This window comes from Anser anser (genome assembly GCF_964211835.1).
Source record: "Anser anser genome assembly, chromosome: 7".
NCBI classification, from domain to species: domain Eukaryota; kingdom Metazoa; phylum Chordata; class Aves; order Anseriformes; family Anatidae; genus Anser; species Anser anser.
This window is the reverse complement of record NC_139727.1, coordinates 10,219,460-10,237,592: the sequence shown is the minus strand read 5'-3', so window position 1 is coordinate 10,237,592 and position 18,133 is coordinate 10,219,460. Positions and strand designations below refer to the sequence as shown.

General features: G+C 41.1%; 1 protein-coding gene across 10 annotated transcripts in view; it reads right to left on the bottom strand.

Annotated features, from left to right (window-relative positions):
- The window catches only part of LOC310902950 (uncharacterized protein), a 327,410-nt gene that overhangs the window by 83,020 nt on the left and 226,257 nt on the right, over window positions 1-18,133 (bottom strand). For 8 of the 10 annotated variants that reach the window (XR_014587148.1, XR_014587149.1, XR_014587150.1 and 5 more), the window contains one exon: window positions 9,124-9,275. The exons of 1 other annotated variant lie outside the window; for it this stretch is intronic. The gene's annotated coding sequence lies outside the window, so the exon portion shown is untranslated. Of the gene's footprint in view, window positions 1-3,342; window positions 3,758-9,123; window positions 9,276-18,133 lie in introns of those variants that run through there. One more of the 10 variants, XR_014587157.1, reaches the window with a different exon arrangement.

Below are 18,133 nucleotides of genomic sequence, written 5' to 3'. Positions count from 1 at the left end.
GTGTTCGCACATCTAACGTGCGGACTGGGCTACTTTAGGTTACTCTGAAACAGGAACTGGACCCTAAGCACCAGATGGGTGCAGAGAGTCTCTAAAAGCCACATACAAATAATGGGATAGGGAAGATGCAGCCAGGATGCAGAGAGGAATCTGACCCAGAAAAGTAATGGATTAGACAAAAAACCTTTTCAGCAGCAGTTTGGGGAATGATTATACTTGTTGAGAACAAAGAAAACAGTGTTGTAGCAATCAAAGACATAAAGAGAGTGAGCAAGAGCTCAGAAAAGAAGCATTTTATTTGTTAGGATGCACTCAGTAGGCCATATCTTAAAGAAGAAATACCTGCAGTTCTTAGAAATGTCCAATACAAAATAATGTCTAATTATGGTTTAAATGGGAGGCAGGGCACTAGTATTTTTCACAGTAAAATAAGGTAGTAAGGAAGGCTTAAAAGGGGAAGATTAAGAGAGCTGAAGGATAAGATACCCACAAGGGGGATGGTAAATTTTAGTTTGGACTAAATGAATCGTATGTATCACAGTGGTCAGTCTCAGACATCTGAACAGATACTGTGACCGAATTTATGTTTGTAAAGGGGTAAAAGAGTGAATCAAAACCAGAACCTGCTTAAATTTCTGTGATTTTTACTTTTTTTTTTTTGGGGGGGGGGGGGGAGCAGCACTTACATATTGTGCCAAACTCTAAGCAAAACTGCAATAACCTATTATCCATCCTGAGCTAAATGGCCTTTTAGAAGGCTGTATTTATACAACCATAGCTAAATTAATTGGGATGACAGAAAGCATATGATAAGATTTTTCAATTTTGAATGTAATTATAATCTCCCTTTAACCCATCCCTTCTCCGTAGTTGCATTATTTATGTAATTGCATTATTCCAAGGTCAAAATATAATAATAAATTATAATCAGTTAAAGCACTCAGAGGTTTCTTTCAAACACACGTATTCCAGAAACAATTATATTTTACTTGAAAAGCAAGAATGCTCAGCTCTCTTATTATTATTACCGGTGCTCAGAGCACAACGATCATATTTTATTCAACATACTTACTGTTCCAGATAGATGCCTGGCAAATTGCTCTGAACATTTTCCATTGCAATTATGGACAGATTGCTTAAAGGTGGAACCCAATAAATTCAATGGCATTTTGGCATGGTTTGTGCTTATACATAAGAAAACGTAAACAGGCTTAACTCCCCACCCCATACGTAACAGTGTGCAAAGTCCTTAGACTGTGCAGAGGTTATCAACAGGTAGTCACAACTTTCCTTTCGTAACAACGCTAAAAGGAATGAGCCATGAATGACTGGCTAGAGAACAAGGACAATTACTGACATTTTTAACTGCACAACGCTAGCTGGTAACTTACAGCCTTTTTACTTACATGCCGTGTTTTTCTTGTTTATGTCTACTCAGAACTAATTCCTTGATCTAGCTGACCGCTAAAGCACATCTGCTGCCCAATTCCAGTAAAGCTCAGGAGCTCTCTTTTCTCCTCACAGGTTACAGAAGCCATGAGACCCAACAGAGCACCAGGACATGGAGTGAGCTAGTTTGTTTGTTTGATCTTGGCTCGTGTTTTCCTTCTAGTTCAACATTGTACTGGGACAACCACCACCATTTAGAAGAGTCATTACACTGTGTTCTACTGGATGCCTTTTTTTCCCCCCTAATTTTCGAAGAGGATGCAACAGTCATCCTATTGATTCAGCTCCGGCAGATATCATAAAAGACTTATAAGATTTTTTTTTTTTTGTGCTCTTGGGATCCGTTACTATTTTCAAACAAGTCAAAAGAACTTAATTACACAGAGGGAAGCTCTCTATCAAATTCCACGTCTGGTCTGATAAGAGAGACTGTGCAGGTGGTGCTTGAACCTCTGGCTTAGGTTTTCAGAGCAAAGACACTCGAGTGGACCTTACCCAGACAAAATTTTACAGATCCTTGCCCTAGTCCTTTCAAGTTTGACTAGAAACTACAGTAGCTACTTTTACATAAACACATAAATTAGAAGAACTGGGATGATCATTTGGCTTTGCTGTAACATGGACAACAATCAGAAAAAAAAATCAGTTTTAGAGAAAAAGGCACAAGAAAGCAGGACGCTGATTCTAAGTTAATGAACAAGTTTTTACTCACAGTATCTTTCAGAAACCAAACCAAGAGGCTTGAACACAAAGCGAATCTGGTATTTTGATTCTAAAAATCTTTTGCTTTACGCCTGCCCCTCCCTCTCCCCCCCAGTTTTGCATTTTGTCTGAAGCTTCAGAGCTTGCCCTTCCAATTTTTTTCTGTTTCAGAAGTCCTTCAGAATTTCTGCAAGCAAAACTTTATGACACCATTCAAAGCTTCCCTTAATTTCCAGAGCTGATCAGGAGGGAAGCTGGCCCTGCAGGTATTAACTGGCAATTTGGATTAAAATGCCTCATTTAAAGAAATTACTCCATGGATGAATGGTTACCTTGCAGGAAGAGAAAAATAAACTGAAGGACCATTGAGCTGGCATATGTTTGTGACCTGCAATAGAAGATCCCTGGGAATAATCACAGAGAACTGCAAAAAGAAACCTACTTTGCAAAAGCAGCAGGATGAACAACGGGCATATCCCTGTTTTAGCTTCAGGGTGGATTTGGCCCTGAGTCTTCCCTCCTTGCTGGAGAGAGCTGTCAGAATCTGTGCTTTTACTTCAAATGCACAGCAGTCAGAATGAAGTCTGGAGAGCATTTTATCCTGGAAATTACAGGTAGAGGAAAGAAAGAACAGCACTGAGAGGGTATGACTTTCCTTATTCTCATAAATTTCCCCATTTCATTGCAGAAGTAAGGTAGAAGATGAGGGACTGACAAGAGCCAGACTGTTTACCAGCAAGTTTACATCTTAAGTACACAAGGCACACAATGGAAAAGAAAATGTTTCAGTCCCAGGTTTAAGGACGGTTAACCCAGGGATTAAAAGATTCTGTGATGTGTTCAGAGGGAGCCTGTGCTGTGGAGCTGGAACACACACCAGAAACCTCTTGGACATCTTCTCTTTCTATGTGATCAGTACTTTTCTGTTATACATTTAAAATTGCTTTTCATGGACAGCCACAAAATATCCTCGCTTTCATCTACTTTTTAGCAAAATATCCTGCCTTCTATCTCTTTGTTTAAACACATGTGAGAGGAAACAGCTTACCACTGAAATGAGGATGAAATCCTGTACAGAGAAGGGCTGGCGGGGACAGACAGAACTACCTTTGTCGGGGTTGTCAGATCTGCACCTTCAGAGATCGTGGGTCAAGTGAAGGCCCAAAATGTCATTTCAGATCTGCACCTTACCTGAACTGTGCTCCCCCAAGGTAGTTTCAAGCAGGGCAGTTGCTTGGAGACTTGATTCACAGTGAAAGATATCTTGGTATGCCATAAGCCATCGGTGCACCCTTAAAAAAGTAGTGCAAGTCCTAACTCTGCTCCTGCAAGCGTTAAGAGGAATTTCTACAACTTTTCCAATAAATGCTTCTCAGAACGGTAACTTGACTATACTTAAATTCCTCTTTTGCTCTCACAAAAAGAAAAAAAAAAAGTACCCTGTTTCTACAGCCAATCTATTTTAAACTTCAATTTCCTGTGCCTGCTAAAAAGACACCTGCCAGCTCATTTGGAAGGCCCAATCAGGTGCAGAAAAAAATGAAAAAATATCCCAGGCTTCCCCAACACAATTAATTCTTACTGAACCTTCTTGATTAGCTTATTTCTGTCAAGTAATTAAGATCTTTAGCAAACTACTCATATGTTCAGGTTATAAATGTCATTTATTTTATACACCCTTTTTCAAACCTGCCAAATAATACGAAAGTGATGCCACAGGAGTGGGTGGATGGTGAGAAGACAGTGGAATGGAAAAAGCCTGACAGCTTCCGAAGGGGAAAGGAAGGAAGTCGAGTGCTACAGGCAGGGAGCTGTTGGGAGAGGAGGGAAGGAGAGCCAAGGATAGAGAAATCACAGAGCAGGAGAGGGATACTGGGAGGGGAAAGTGGAGAGGAGAGAGAAGGCATGACCTGGAGAGGAAGTAAATAAGATGACAAGGAGGGTGTTCTGGTAGCACCACCCATACCAGGCCATGCAGACAAAGGGGTTGCTTCAAGCTCTGCAACCTCCCATCAGTAGTGCCTGTGACTGTCATGGCTGTTTTTAAACCGGAGGCCCTATTTCCCTTTCTCCCACCCTCACCCAAACTTCACTCAGCGTGGCCCTGCTGCAGGCTGGGACTGCATCTCTGCAGTGCTCACAGAAGCCTCAGTTTCAGTTAGTGCCTCTAACTGCTACTGAGAAACAAATTATAATAAGTAGGAGAGAAAGACAAGAAAGAGATCCCGGTCCCAGGGCTTTTTCCTATCATGTATATCATCTATCTTTTTAAATAATACATTAATCCATTAAATGGGGATTTAAGAAGAAGAAATGCTCTGGCTCTTTTAAAAGCAGTTTACACAATTGCCATTTTTTCTCCGACCATTTCATTGCTCTGTTTATGGTTCTTTTACCACCCATAAAATTCAAACTTTTTAAATAAAATACTTGAGCTGCAGAGAAAAGGTTTTCATCTCCTTAATGAATACAAATGTCTCTAATCCACTTTACGAAACTTAAAGCCTATAAGTGTACTGTGGGTGTTTGACAATGTTTGTCTCCTTTATTAGTCACGTACTACAGCACTGCAATGTTTTTTCACCTTGGGTTTTAAGCTCCTCTCTCTGGACAATAATTGCTCGCTGGTGGGCTTGGGATTGCAGTCCTTCTCCCCCGCCTTCCTGCCTGTCAGACCCGCACAAAGCTGGATGGTTTGAGATCCAGGCTTTCTGAAGGGAGGCACTGCCAAGATCAGGAAGATGTATATCCCTGAGCATCACTGCTGCTGTGCCCACCAGCAATGCCAACGTACAGCACATTTACATCCTGGCAGATCCCAAAGCAGGCGTGTCCTGAGCTGTGGCTGAATGCTTACAGCAGCCCGTAGACCTCTCCTGCTCTGCCCAGAATCGAGAGGGACAAGGCACAAACAGGACCGACGAGTAAGAAAAGGAGAGAGAAGGCACTTCATGTGAAAAAGGTTTGCTTTGTATCTTCAGAGGCTCTATATTCATCAGAGCAGCACGATTGGAATCACATCTCATGACAGCAGAAGTAATAAAAAAGATTTTGTCAGAGAGAAAAAATAAGGAGGTCTCTCCATCACTACTGGCCCAGTGGGAGAAGTCAAATCTTTCACATAGCAGTGAAATTCAACTCAATTAAAGAAAGACCCTAGGCACTAGCATTGTCTGTGTTCTGGAAGTTATCATCAGAGAATTACCAGGTTTTCAGGTATACCTCAAGCACTCTTTGCTTTTTGTGGAGAACTAGACTATTTGCATGCCCTTCAGTGTACCTATAGTATTTACTAAGCAATTACAACTGTTAATATGATCTAATATGTTGTTGCTTCAGAGCTCCAGTTGCTTAGAGAGCTTGCAAAGGATTTTCCTGCGGCTTCATGCTCCATTGCCTGTCCCTCCTCACGAGCTGCTACAAAGCACAGCAATATTCCATGGTGACACACCGGACCCTTGGCCTCACCACTATGTCTTATGCAAATGTTTTAAGGCTGACTGACTGCTAATCTGGGAAGAGGGAAAGAACTTCTCACCTATTAATAACCTCTGCATTTATTTTCTTCCTCTGCAGCATGGGCACTGCTCTGCTGATAATTCCCAGCTGGCAATAATCCTGGGCTTTCAGACCACATCAGCTTCTCCTGTGCACAGGCACTAAGGCAACGACTGAAATGTGTTAAATATTAAGTAGCAGAGACTTCTAGAAAACCATCAGCATTTTCTTAAAGGTTTGGGAATGAAGAACTTCCATCTTACCAGCAGAGAACTTTTGAAAACAAATAGATCTTCCTTAATTAAAAACTACTAATAAGAGCTCATGGCTTTTTCTTACAAAGCGAAGGGTTGTCAATAGCCTGTGTTTAGGACTCCTAGTGCTACAACAGACCTACAACAAAATCTACTACCAGTGACACCAGTCATCACTAGATGAGGACTCTCATATGCTAAATGGGTCTGTCTGATCTTTAAGGAGGCTGTTTTATGAATCTTCTGGCCATTTTGACCAAACAGCTTTAAAAACGGCAACAAAAAGTTTCTATCAAATGGTCCATTTGAATAACCCTAGCTATCACTTCCCTACACCTTTAAAAGTACAGCATAGAAAAAATGGTATACCAGTTAGAGTGAAACAGTAGTTGTAAAGGACCTGTCAGAACACATCATGTCATTAACAGGAGTGATAAACAAACCGTTAGTGCTTGATGCTTCTTCTCAGTAAAAAATAACCTTTCCTTACATTAAGTTCGAGCATTTCATTTAATAAAACAAGTAACTAAAATTGGATTCATCTGCTGTTATAGTTATCAAATACCCCACATATAAATCATGATTCTCTCTCAATACAGTGACACATGAAAGTTTATAATGACCTAATGTCATAGGAATAATGATAACTGATAACAAAACAATTGCCATCAATATTAAGATGTATACTGGGCTTTACATCATCACTTTCCCAATCTTCATTTTTTACTGAAATTAGTCCTCCAATTCATCAGTAGGAATTATGACCAAATAGAACTTCAATTTGGCAAAAATGGAAAGGGATTCATCATTGGATTTATAAGGAAGAGCAAAATAAATCAGTGTGTCCTTTGAACGAATTAAAATTATGGCAGTAATGAACTGTAATGATAAGTGTTGGTTTCATGCTAACATAGATTCAGTAATTTACCTCTTTGTTGTTTGGTTCACTTGAAGAGACTCAAGCAAGCACTCAGACTATTACCTTCAGTTCTTTGTTCCCACACACTCAGATTTCAGAGTTTGAACTACATCCAGAATTGCCTGTTCGGTGGTGGAGTATAAATTCACTTTAGTATGTGAGGTGCAGCAGCACTGCTGTTGAGAAAACAAAATAAACCAAACCAAACCCCACCTATATGAACAGATGAGAAAAGCAGCAGGAGAGAACTTCTGTAGTTGTAAAGGGAGGAATTAAAAGTAAGGACAGTTCTATAACAGCCATGGAAACTCCTGGCTGTACGCTGAACTGAAAATACCAGGTAACCTTCCCAAAGTGACAGCAGTTTACCTACCACCCCCAATACTGCACAGCATGAGCTGCATCACATCGGTTCATCACTGAAAGCACAGAAGTATTTCCCAGAAGTGAGTACTGGGGAAGATGCTAAGCTGCCAACCATATCGGCACAATTTGACATTAAAAAAACTAAATAAAAAATGAAATAAAAATAAAATAAAATGAAATAAAAATAAAAATAAAATAAAAGCTTTACTTTGTAGAGTGGATATTTTATCATGATTTGACCCTGATTTCCTGGGAAAGAAGAGGAAAGGAGTTTTTCCCTTTTATTAGCTCTGCATGAGTTTCTTGCAATGGTGACAGCCACACCAAGACCAATGCTGTGCCTACTGCTGAAGAGAGCTACGACTCCTTTCCCTCCTTCTCTCTTCCTCCCCAGAGGTAATTTTCAGTGCAGGTAGTGATGTGAATAAGGTGAACACACAGACATTTTATGGATCGTTTCTCACAGTTATGCCAAAGCAAGGAAACATTCAATTATGGTTAAAGAAAGGTAAGAACTTTGGGAAGAAGTTTTAAAACTTCTACCTGTTTGCTGCATGCATTTTACCTTTTCAGAGTGGGATTTAACAAAAATAAATATTCTTGAACTATTTGAAAACTCATTACCTCCAGGCAATGCATTAATTCCTACTGGAGCTAAAATGGGGAAAATAACAAACAAAGCTTTCAATTTCATAGAGTTAGAACCGCACATTGGAAGATAGTAAGCACAGCAGTAATGCCATAAATTATTGTAAATTGAGTACCTAGCTGTAATTTTCATTTTATTCCTTCCTGACAGATATTAGGTTGAATTTGATTATGTTTTGTGTGTACTAAAGTGGAGTTGAAAGAGACTAAATATGCAGCTCCCTGAAGGAAGCACATGGCAGTTAGGATAGGGAGCAGGTTATCGTGGCTGCAAGTATCCATCAGCTAACAGCACACCAGGAAAGTAACAAATGAGTCAGGGTTTCTGTCTCTTCCTGATTATGTCATTGATTCCCTATGGGACTTTTTAAAAGTCATTTACAACATAGGTTTTTACTAAGAATTTTGGCGTGTGCACAGTTGAAGATCTTCAAACTTTGGACATCAATGCAAATTAGTTTTTTGTTACTGGAAAAGGCAACTAACTCAGGCGATGTGGACACTGATCATAGGAAAAGAAAAAGATGTCAAATTCAGCACATCATTGCCATTAGAGTGCAGTCCTTTTCATGGATGTGGCTCATTCACCTGTTTTTTACTGTTCCGATGCGTGGAAGAAGAGCAATCTTTCTGTGGGTAAAAAGCAGGAGCAGCACGCTACCATGTCAGCTTCAGCGCTGGGAACAAAGAAGGGTACGGCCAAAGCTCACTGCCCACCTGCAGCTCTGACCTGGCAAACCAACCCTCACTGGCCCCAGGCACTCAGAGGCCGCGCAAGCATAAAATTGTCTTTGCAATTAGCCAGACATTTCAGATCTGCAGATTTTTTTATGTGATTGCTTAGAATACACCAAGCAGTACTATCTACATAAATAATTCTAAAACCTCACAGATGCCTTTTATTATTAGAAACATCTGTCAATCCCAGCTGAAATTGACCTCCTGCTCCAAATATCTTGTACTTTATACCTACTGAAGAAGCAACAAAACACGGCTTGCACAATTTTGACCTAAGCAACCGAACAATGTATGCTTAAGACATTTGTTTTGATGCTTCTGTTGACTGGGGAGCAGATCTCTTTTGTGCTGGCTGGCCTGGCTTTGAGTATCTTACCTGAAGAGGATACCCAGACATCCCAGTTACGTGATTTAATGCTAGAAAAAGAATCTGTGCAGCCTCTGCATGAAATGGGGTAAGAAGGTACTTAAGGAGGAGATACAATAGGAGGCAAACAAAGCAGGAAAGGAAGCAAAAGTAAATACACATTAGAGAAGCAGCTGTATCACCTTTCCAGTGGCACGGTCTTTGATTTGCTTTTGACCCACACTGCTCCACTTTTAGGACTTGGTTCAGTTTTGCTCTCATCTTTAGTGCCTGCTGCTTCTCCTTTGTGAGGGAAAACCCCGTGTAGTGCTCAGAAAGAAGTGGTGAAATGAACCTATGTGAGTAAAAAAAAAAAATAAAAAAAATCAGTGATCCGAGGTATGCATTTAACCATGACCATGGTTCAGCTGTAGGCTGAAGAAGGTGAGCAGAATCTGGATCCAATTTTTCTTTAATTCAAAGAATTTAGGCTTGATTTTAGCCTTCACCCGACATCCTTGCCTGCACAGAATTTCACCTGGCAGCAAGGTTTGTATTCACACTGTTCTGCTGTCTGCTGTTAAACACCTGCTACAGCCCTCTCTTGGGGTGAGTGCATTTCTGTGCTGGGTGAAGCGATTCCCCCGCCCAGGGTAAACTGTAATCAGCCGTTCCTCTTTCAGAATGAAAAGTGATATATAAATGTAAATGACACTACAGTGTCTTTCTTTCACTTACTCTTGCAACATGGGAAAACATGTTTTCTTACAATACATTTCATCTACAGAAAAAGCACTTTCCAAGACATCTTTTACTTTGCTGCTGACACATATTAGCATCTAAAGCAGAAAAACCTTCCATTGTTAATTTTCAAACAATGAAAACACTATTCCTCCTCAAACCTGTAGCCTGCAATAGATCTTAATCACTTTCAGTCCCACTATGGCAATGCCTGCTGCAGTGAAACAAGGTTTGGACAGAATCTGTCACCCTGGGAAAAATTATTTTCTTTTCAGTGGGCTCCACAGCATTAAAAAAATTAGAGTAGCATATGCCCTCCAATATATTTTATTGAATGCTAAATGCTAGAAATGAACATAAACCAAATTCTGGATAGTTTTCAGCTTCCCATTAGAGTTCTGCCATGGAAGCATTACTAGGGCAAGCTGCCAGATACAAAGAGAGTAGACACCCTGTTAGGAAGGACACAATCTTTTATGCTTTTTCTGTTTATAAAGTGGTTGCAGTAGTGGCTGCTGGCACACAAACAAACAATGAAACAGACAACACTGAGGAGTTTGCTTTTTTCTTCTAAATCATTTTGCATTCTCCAGTTAGCCATGAAGGTTGTCATGGCAGATACACCTCTAACACACCCCTGAACTTTGGCTTCATCTGTGGATGGAATTTCCCCCTTTTAAATTTCTTAATTTCAGAAATACCCTACAGAAGAACACCCTGTAGATAATTCAGGTATCTCCGCAGATGCTTTTTGCTTTATGGCAAGTTCCCTGTGATGCTCCTGGGTCCTCTTCACCCATTTTCCTTACCCAGCTTACTCTCTTGCAATTGACAATATCCATTTTTCACTTTTTTTTTTTTTTTGGCTAATATGAAGTCTAACCACATGTTCTCAATATTAGACAGGAAGGAATCTCTCAGTCTAAAAGGAATATTTGAAATCCTATTGTCTGTCATCACAGTGCAACATTGAAGGTAGCACAGAAAATATAACCACCACCCTCAATTGTGCAAGAGGCTGGTAAAATAGTCATGGATAACCCATCTAATCGCATTCAGGTCATCTTTTTTTTTAGTCCACAAAATACGGGTGATATTTTCCATGTTTTTCAGGCAATTTTGAGAGTATAAGATAAAAGAGACTTTCAGCGTACAAACAAAACAGTTCCTATATCAACTGAAAACCTTAAGTCAAACATAAACCTGAAAATATCCATGGTAGAAAAAGCGTGTTGGAATACAGGAAGTAAACAGGTTGAAAGAAAGTGTTTCTGGCTCTAACAAAAAAATGCCAACATCCCAAGTGTCCCGGAGGTAGATGTGCCTGGGAACACCAAGATATTTTTGCTGCTGGAGCTTTCCTTCTAGCTGGGACCTCACACAAAGTGCTTGAGTGCTTCTATTTAATTGCAGAAGGAAAAAAAAAAGGAGGGGGGGGGGGGTTGGTTGGGCGCAATCTTGGAGAGATGACCTGGTTCCATTTTTCATGTCTTCTCCACTTCCCAGCTCCTCTGCTTATTATTGTAGCACAGTAACATTCATTGCTTTATATACCTCATTTTACATACTTTTTATGTATCACTCACACTGTACACTGGTACAAGTTTCACATAAGTGAGATGTAGTGCACAAAAGTTTATTTACTCCTGATTTACACCAGCATCACATCCTTACCCTCAGCTTGTGTCCTGTTAAAGGTTACAAAGATAACCTTTATCCTTTAACCTTCACCTGCAGACAAATACAGACATACTGCAATTTTCTATGCTGATGGCAAAATAAAAGCAAAACAATTTTGTTTATATGTGGAGCAAATATGTCCTAAAGGATACCTTTACACTAATGGTCCCCTGTTCTTCCAGGAGCTCTTTACCAATACCTTGCATACCGTCAATTGCTCAGTAGGGCTCTATTAAAAAACAAACATCTAGCTACTGCAAAATTTGGTTTTATATTTAACAATACTGGATTTTAATTATCTCTTTCTCTATTCTCCTTTATTTTAACTATCTTATTGTTTATCTTGATAAATTGTTCTTTTTTTCCACTTACATGCCATCTCTACAGCTAATCATTAGCATGCACTACTTTCTACTTTTACTAAAGCTATCTTCTTTACCTCCCCTGTTACTAATTACTTTTAAACTCTCTCCTGCTGAACATTGCTTCTCCAACAGGATCCAGCTTAACAGTCTGGGTAAGCAACTGGGTGCCATAACCGAGATGAGACTGCATTTTGTCCCTCAGAGAGGCAGAATGCCTTCCCAAATTTCTGGTCTGACCTTTAGAAGAGAATTTGCTGGGAAATAAAGGCATGGACTATGAATTACACACAAATTTATACACGAGATGAATTGCCTCATCTATACAATATGGCTTCCCAGTTGGTTTGGCAGCAGCCTGAAAATACAAAACAAGAAGAGCATCTGGACATCTTTTTAGTATCACCGCTAAAAGCACTTCTCTGCAGATGGAGGGCTCAGGGGCTCCATCTCAGCAGGGCTGACCTCACTCAGCCACTGCAAGCTAGCTCATCCCACAGAAACAGATTTTACTTCCTATAGTCAGGGGAAAGGTGGCTCTATGAGTTCCTCCTCCTCCCAGCCAAGCTCTTTTTCTGCCCAAAGCCACCCCGAACCAGCCTGTACAAATTTCAAAGGAATCGACTGCCATTGTCCCTCCTCTTTCTAACAGCTCTGGGGCGCTTTGGTGGGCTTTCATCTTTCCTGTGCTTAAATGAACATTTTCCATAATTTACAACAGTTTGGTAAAGTGGGGCATTTTCTCTGCTCAGCTTTTGAGAGATAAAAAAACATACCAGAGACCCAGTCTTCATTATGGACAAGTCTCTCCACGCACATCTGCTGTATGTTTCTCCTGACTGCAGGCATGCCCAGACACTACTGCTGCTGCTGCTGTTTTGTACCTGAGTAAACTTTTCAGCCTCCTCTTCCTGTCTGCACTTTGCAACAGTCCCCAGCAAACCTACCGTGCCATCCTTCAAAATTTGGATGAGACTATTAACATTTCTGTTGCTTGAACAAGGATGTCTGGATACCGTACATTCGCAATTAATGCCAGGGACATTTCTGAAGAAAGTGCAGACAAGTGGGGCCAAAGGCAAGTGTGTACTTTACACACTTTCCCGAGCTAACAATGAATATGACATTGTACTCTTGGAATAATGATGTTGGTTTGTACTTAAAGCAACTGCTGTAGACAAACACCAGAAATTTTGTCAGCTTAAAAAGAGACTGTGGGAAATGAGCAGAAGATTATACTGTAGTTTCAGGAGAACCGATTGTCATGTCAGTTTGGAAATGTGGCAGACAAAGTTAGTCAAGATCACTTACAGAGGAAAACCTCACATCAGAGAGGATTTACTGCTTGAATCAGACTCAACTCTACAGAGGCTATGGCCATCACTAATCAGTGTCAGCAATGTCAGAAGTGAAACGGCAGAAGTGGTACAGCAAGCAGGGGTACAGCAAGCAGTGCTCCAGCTATGTGGCTGTTCCAGATGGGGATTTAAAGTGTAGCCTATGGAAAATTACAATACTGCAGACACATGCTCAGCAGACTCCAAATAGACAGGGAAAACTTTGCTACCGCTGTGTGCCCATACAGTATATCGGAAATTGTGCTGGATGTCCTGCAAGAGAAATTCATTGCAAGCACTGCATGAAATGGCACTAGGACCGTATGTCCTAGTGCTCCAAATGAGCGATAGGTATAAGAAATTACTTATACCAGAGGTTCTGGTTACAAGTGTTGATAGAAATAGCTCTAGATTCAGTGAGCAGATAACTACATATACTGTTAATGTTTCTGCTGTACTGGGAGAGTCACAAGCCATTGAACTGATGTCAGTCATGAGCTCCGCAGTCTCTATACTACCCAAATCTGCTTATTGGCAAAAGCATTGGAATTTTGCTGCCTACAGATCTGCGGTTATGCTTAGTGAGCTAGCTAAGGCACTGAGTTCTTCTGCTTGGTTACCTGCTTGTAAATACCACTTCGGATTGTGCAGCTGCTGAACACACTGCTGTATTTAGCAGCAATGCTAAAGGCAGGCGCTTTCCTGAACTGAAGATGTAAATAATAAATAAGTGTATTACATCAGCAAATATTAGTAAATCACAGGCTCCACGTTTAGCTATTCTTATTACAGGAGAGACTACCGAGAAAGGACTGTGCCAGAAGTTTGATTCCAGAATTCCCATTCAGCATAAAACAGTATCTGCACCATCAACCTCTATCACCTGTCATTTTCCATGAGAGGTGCTGCATCATGAAAGCTTGAAACAAACGTCCAGAATGACATTATCAAAGAAAGTGAATCTTCTGACTGGTGCTCATCAATAGTGGTGACAAGGAAGAAGATTGGAGAGATTTGTCTTTGCATGGACTTGAGAGCTAATCTAAGTTATAATGATTGATAGTCAACACCTGAACACAGAAGCTGTGTTTGCAGAACTCAATGGTATAAAGGGTTTCTCTACCCTTGATCTACAGTATGGATGAAGAATAACACAGGAGGGGAATAGAGAAATAATACACAATGGATTTTACCTCCATTTCATATATGTGCATTAATAGATATGTATCTACATCCACTTGCTGTCACAGAATGATGTCCATGATTCTCAGCTACCAGCCTTACAGTTATACTGTAATTTTACCAAATTCCCTTTGGGAAGACAGCAAAATGACTTCGTCTTCTCCTTGGCACATCAAATTTCTCCAGTAAGACTGAAATCCAACCTAGACAATGCCATTCTCCTTAAGAAAGTCCCATCACCCCAAGCCCCACATTTCTAACTCTTGCACCACAGTATGGGACATCATATCTTGACTGTTTTCTTGACAGAGGCATTAAGAGCATTACCTTACAGAATCTCATGCTTGTTTTCTAAAACACTGCATTGGTAGTTCTGAAACACTTGGAAGCCAGTTTTGAAACAGTAGTGAAAACTCTTGCATTGCCTACAGTTATGGCTACAGATCCTGCAGGATTATATAACTGAGATATTATTTGCCCTGTCTCAAAGATAAACACCAGTGTTTTTGCATATTTATATAATTTGTGTATTTAAATATTTACATAATGTTACAGAATACATGTAGTACAGGAAAACGCAGAGGTAATGTTTGGGGCCATAAATTTAAATACTTTACAGATCACTGCTCTTTGATCAATCAGAAATGGTCCAGGTAGGTGGGAACTTGAACTGTCTGACGATCAGCAAAATGACCAGTACAGAAAGAAGTGAAAACATGAAAGCTTACCTCAACTGCCCTAGAGGCCCAGAGAGATGATAACTTGGTATCACCAGTTGCACAGTTACCAATACACTACCACAGCTACAGGAGTGAGTTAAAGGTGCCTAGTTAGTGGTCAAGATAAGAAAAATGACAAAACACTTTTTGTCCTTAGCAGTCCCAAATGCTACTCCTCCTGAGTGCACTACTGCCATACTTGAGAGTTCAGAATGAAATTGCCTTATAAGATGGACAATACATAGTGGTGGACTTACCATTCCTAAATGCTTAAGGAGTAAATCTCTTAAAGCCAGTACTAACAACTACTTCCTCTGTAGCTCCATGGTACCAGGACAGAAATGCCATCACACAAAGTAGTGTCGCCGGCTCTGCATGATAGACACCGGGCTTACTGTCTGCATTGATCTAGAGGAATAAGGTTTGTTCCTGCCATTTGCTCCTAGGGGTGCTCCTTGCCCCTTGGAAACACAGAGGGAAATAGGATGTTGCCTCTCAGTTTTATCTGACTGTCCCCAGACGTAACAGTATGCAAGGAGTATTAGGCTGCTCAGCTCGTAGGACAGAGCAAAATACATGGCCTTTCTTAGGGCTTTGCTATAGTGTCAGCTCCAGATGACATTCTGGTCAGAGGAGGCCAGGGAGCCCCGAACCACCCTAATGAATGAGGCAAGGCTCTTCACAGGGGCAGCAGGAACAACAGGCTATCTTGTAGAAGCAGCATTTCCACTAGTGCCATGTTACGGCACAAGGTCAGTCATCTGTGTTACCATGTAAATCAAAGTGAATTTTTAATCATCTGCTCATATGTGTTGCTGCCTAGGAAATTTAACAAAGATGTAGAGCAGTACAATTAACTGAGGAAAGAAAATAATGAGATCTTAGTTGTATTTCAAAACATAATAATGGTCCAGAGCACTTGGCTGACTTCCTCCAGATGTTACTTAGGTTTCGATCCAGCAGGTGTCCCTGCGATACAGGGTACCCCCACAAAGGACCCATCACCTGCTTTCTCAGAGAGACGGACGGCTCCCTGGGCATTACATGGCATTTCCCTCAGTGTCAGCAGGCAGTTTTCCCTTATAAAGGCTACTTTCATCAACTACATCCAGGCTTGGAGCAACAAGAGCTCTTCACACTGCTCTCTATGTGCAGCCTAAGAATAATAATTAAAAAAAAAAATAATCATCTGTCTGCAAATTACGCGCCATGATAACACATTTAACTGGAAAGACATTACCTGTGGGATGCTTATGGCCAGTAGAGCACCCCACACGTCAGCTGGGACACGATCCCCATCCCCTGTCTGGCAAAGAGAGCTTCATGGGAAGGACTGGGCTGCTCTGCGCAGTCCCTCTGCACCTCACTCAAAGGCAGAGGCATTACAAGATCCTGAATCCATTGAATTCACCCAAGATCCCCAGTAGGGTTCCATCTAAATAAGGCAAAACTGGAGCCACTCAGTCCATAGTTTGTACATGTACACTACTGTGCATGTACCTATTTCTAGTTTGAAGCAGGTGACTTCTTTTTGGTTCTGCTACTCACTAGGTTATTTCATCAGCAAAGCAGCAGAGAATGCAGCTCATGAAGTCAGGTAGATAACTGTAGTTAGGCTACAAACAGGATCAGGCAGGCTAGGTGGCTCTTCTTGGCCTCTGTTTTCTGATATGCCAATTAAGAACAGCAAGACCTGCCGTACTGCAGGGCTGGAAGGTTTGATCTGGGCACAGGCAGTGCATAAAACAGGCTGAGATCAATGCCGCCTTCCTAGCTGCTTGCTGCCAGCGCTGACTGGGGATGCTGCCTCAGCAAGCACAAGCAACGGCACGTGAGCCACAACATGCCAAGTTGTGGCAGCATGAAATTTGCTGTGAGAGCCTCAGATATGAGGAACTACAGAAACGGTAAGCAGTCTGTTCATATTAAATGTGACATGCTTATTTCTTTGGTGCTCAGGAACAAATCTCACTTATCGGCACAGTAAAAACAGTACAGGAAAAAGCAACCACAAGCACAAGGCTAAATGCAAGGCTAAAAGGAGCCATCCCTACCAAGCTCTTGGGCCTCAGCTGCTGTTTTACTCCTGGGCCTAACGATGTTGATTTATGCCAGCTGGAGAATTGGTCCCACAGTACTGAAAAGAGCTAAGAAAAAAATAATGAAATGGAAGTGTCTAACTTAGTGTATATATATATTTATTTTTCCAAATAAGGAAAAGCATTTAGTCTAATCACTGCTGAATGTTTGCACAATTTTAACATGCAGATTTTACACGAGTAGACCATCTAGGAGAAGTGGCTATCCTCATGGGATTCCCCCCTGCTTACTTCTGTAGGTTGATAACACAAAGCTTCATTTATTTATTCGGGAAGGACCATTTTAAGGTTCCAGGATATTTTTGCTGCAGTTAGAGGGTTTCCTACCTTTGCCACAAGGCCTGGTGCCACGTGACCTGATGCCATGAGGAAATTATTTACTCGTCAGAGCTGTCAGACAGTGATCTCCGTGCACTGTGCTAGGCACAAACAAAAGAAGTAAACGGGAAGATTTTGCCACCTATCTTTAGCCCTTCACAGCCACTGGCAAATTGCAGCAATCACCGGCTCCTGTTGGATTGGTATTCAGCACTTGTCCCCATTCCCCCGGCCCCCAATGGTGGATACAATCTGCCATTTAGCCACCACAGTGGAGCATGTTTCTCAAGCCATTACAGCAAGCTCTCAAGGCAAAGGGAATGTTGGCTCATGAATACCAACATAACTCTGTCATATTGACCTGTCTGTGTTCCCATAACCTGAGAAGAAAAAAACCCTGCCCTCCAGGCATCTATTCACCATGTCACGTTTTCCTTTTGAAAGCTTTTCAAGGTAAGACATCCAATTTACTGCCATTTCTTTCCCTGCAACCTGATAAGAACTGATAAAATTACCAGGCACAAAGACTCTCATGAAATATTCCTATTTCTCAGCACACACAGGAGTTATGCAAGGACAAACAATTCTCAGCAGAAGTGTCACATCTTGGGGGAACTTTGTCGTGTTTTGGGAGGCTGTGAGAAAAGAAAAGGTATATTTGATAAAACAGCCATGCCTCACACAATAAAGGGCTCTACAGGAATCTGGTCAAAGCCACCTGCACCTGATTCACAATGCTCTGTCAGTCTAAATTTAGGCAGACAGAGTATTTTTT